The sequence below is a fragment of the Salvelinus fontinalis genome, chromosome 3 (assembly GCF_029448725.1).
Source record: "Salvelinus fontinalis isolate EN_2023a chromosome 3, ASM2944872v1, whole genome shotgun sequence".
Lineage (NCBI taxonomy): Eukaryota > Metazoa > Chordata > Actinopteri > Salmoniformes > Salmonidae > Salvelinus > Salvelinus fontinalis.
Genome location: NC_074667.1, coordinates 13128133 through 13131654, shown reverse-complemented (window position 1 = coordinate 13131654; position 3522 = coordinate 13128133).

Below are 3522 nucleotides of genomic sequence, written 5' to 3'. Positions count from 1 at the left end.
TCAGGTCTGGAGTGAACCAAGGGCTATATCTGTTCTTGGTTCTGCATTTTTTGAACGGAGCATGCTTGTCTAATATGGTGAAGAAGTAACTTTTAAAGAATGACCAGGCATCCTCAACTGACGGGATGAGGTCAATATCCTTCCAGGGTACCCGGGCCAGGTCGATTAGAAAGGCCTGCTCGCAGAAGTGTTTCAGGGAGCGTTTGACAGTGATGAGGGATGGTCGTTTGACCGTGGACCCGTGGCGGATACAGGCAATGAGGCAGTGATCGCTGAGATCTTGATTGAAGACAGCAGAGGTGTATTTGGAGGGCAAGTTGGTCAGGATAATGTCTATTAGGGTGCCCATGTTTACGGATTTAGGGTTGTACCTGGTGGGTTCCTTGATGATTTGTGTGAGATTGAGGGCATCAAGCTTATATTGTAGGACTGCCGGGGTGTTAAGCATATCCCAGTTTAGGTCACCTAACAGAACAAACTCTGAAGCTAGATGGGGAGCGATCAATTCACAGATGGTGTCCAGGGCACAGCTGGGAGCTGAGGGGGGTCGGTAGCAGGCGGCAACAGTGAGAGACTTATTTCTGGAGAGATTAATTTTTAAAATTAGAAGTTCGAACTGTTTGGGCATAGACTTGGAAAGTATGACAGAACTTTGCAGGCTATCTCTGCAGTAGATTGCAACTCCTCCCCCTTTGGCAGTTCTATCTTGACGGAAAGTGTTATAGTTGGGTATGGAAATCTCCGAGTTTTTGGTGGCCTTCCTAAGCCAGGATTCAGACACGGCAAGGACATCAGGGTTGGCAGAGTGTGCTAAAGCGGTGAGTAAGGCAAACTTGGGGAGGAGGCTTCTGATGTTGACATGCATGAGGCCAAGGCTTTTTCGATCACAGAAGTCAACAAATGAGGGTGACTGGGGACATGCAGGGCCTGGGTTTACCTCCACATCACCCGAGGAACAGAGGAGTAGTAGGATGAGGGCGCGGCTAAAGGCTATCAAAACTGGTCGCCTAGAGCGTTGGGGACAAGGAATAAAAGGAGCAGATTTATGGGCGTGGTAGAATAGATTCTGAGCATAATGTGCAGACCGGGGTATGGTGGGGCACGGGTACAGCGGAGGCAAGCCCAGGCACTGGGTGATGATAAGAGAGGTTGTATCTCTGGACATGCTGGTCTCAATGGGTGAGGTCACCGCATGTGTGGGGGGTGGGACAAAGGAGGTATCAGAGGTACGGAGAGTGGAACTACGGGGTCCATTGCAAACCAAAACAATGATAACTAGCCTGAACAACAGTATGCAAGGCATATTGATATTTGAGAGAGACATACAATAAGGCATAAAGTGATTGCAGGTCATGATTGGGAGAGCTAGCTAAAACAGCAGGTGAAATAACAGCAGCTAGTCAGCTAACACAGCAACAGAAGGTAAAAATGGCGACGACTGGGCAGAGAGGGTCGGATTAACTACACACAGATCCTGAGTTAAGGCACAGAGCCGACAGATAAAACACAAATAAACAGAATGGAGTACCGTGAATTAATGGACAGTCAAGCAGGCATCAGCTATGTAGCCAAGTGATCATAGTGTCCAGGGGGCAGCCGTAGCTGGAGTAGTGAGGCCTCCACTAAGCTAGCACGCGTTTAAAGTTAGTAGCCCGGGGGGGTGGTCTGCTCAGACGGAGGGGGTCTGCTCAGACGGAGGCCGGTTGAGGGCACCGGTTGAGGGCACGTCTGCAAACCAGACGTGGTCGTGTCGACAGAGAATCCAAGCCGGATAGCGATGGCGAAAGAGAGGTTGTGAATTGTAGAATTGTGTTTGCTAACTGGTGCTAGCTTCCTGGCTGCGCTAGCTGCAAGATAAGCTAGCAGTTAGCAGACCGGGGCAGGCAAGTTAGCCATTGGGGGACGTCGCGATGGGGGGGAAGTCTGTTTTTGCCTCTTCGTGCGGTGACGTCGATAGACCAGTCGTGGAATTAGTAGGGTTCCAGGTAGCTCTAGGTAGCTAACAGGCCTAGTAGGTTAGCAGAATGGGCCTTCAGCGGGCGTCACGCCTGAGGGGCCTGTTGGAGTCCCCGTGCAGATTATGTCGGTATTCCAGTCGTAGAGGATAGGCGGGGTTCCGTGCTCCGTACCGGCAGTAAATGGGTCCGGGTCTTGTAGCCCAGGAGTGGGCTTCAGTGGTAGCACAGGAGCCCTAGCCAATTAGCTTCAGGCTAATTGGTGCCTGCTCCGGTGCCTGCTCCGGGATGGAAACGCTAGCCAGGAGTGGTCACCCGGGATTGTGGTTAGCTAGTTGCGAAGATCCAGATGAAAATGTTCAGAGTTTGCGGTAGGAATCCGGGGATATGGAGAGAAATAGGTCCGTTATGCTCTGGTTTTAGTCACGTTGTTCGAACTAGCGAGAGCTTTCCGAGCTAAAGGTTAGCTGATGACCGCTAGCAACGGTTTGCTAACTGATAGCTGGTAGGCAGTTAGCTGGCTATCTTCAGTAGATGGATTCCAGATCAGAAGTAAATAGAAATACTTTAGAAAAAAGCAGATCCACGCCACATTGGGTGAGGCGGGTTGCAGGAGAGTATTTAGAAGTTGAGGTTTAAGAAAGTATTTTTAAAAGATATGCGAAGAAAAAGATGTAAAAAGATATATACAAGGGACACGGGACACGACAGCACAAAGACGTCTACACTGCTACGCCGTCTTGGAACTTCATGTTAAACTGCTGAGGTCTATCTTCATCGACCATCTAAAGGGCCTTGTGTTTAATAGCAACAATTACATCCAAAGTTTAGTTTATAGACTGGGCAGATGATAATGGAATGAGGTCTACCAATGTGGATTGAGAGGCATAGCCTACTGACATTTTCAGTTAATTAGGCCCTTATACCCATTTTGGATACCCAAATGGTCAAAACCATCTGCAAACTCTCTCAAATTCACCTCTCATCACTCGCACAGACATAAGTAGGTTACATAGGCCTAGTAAACAGTAAATAACTTTACATTCGAAAACCAAATAAACAATTCATTAATTGTGGGATCTCTTGAAATAGGTGAGTGGTCTTTTGTCTCCATCTGCTGGCAAACCAAGGACAATATTCAGAATAAAAAGAGGCTACCCAAACGACTGGTTATTTTATTTCGCATTTTATTTTGTACAGTTGGGCTATATTCCTCTACTTCTCATTAGCCTACTATGGGGCCATCGTTGCAAACCTAGAGTTGTTTATATTTGCATAACATTTAAGTCAAAAGTAGCCTACGTTGAAATGCTGAAAAGCTGTGTAGACGCTTCTGTGAATAAAGGCTTTAAATAAGAGCATCCGGTTCTATATTCGCTTTACAAAACGCATCCAATGTATTATGTGTAATAAATTGTAACAAATGATATTCTTGTTGTAGCCTATTCGTCTACGGAGTGTGACTGTAAACAACTCCATTTTCACCGGCGCACGCAGAGCCGCAGTTTGGCTTCATATAACCAAGTGCGTAAAAGTCCTTCCGCTAGACGAACTAGTTCCTTCTGAT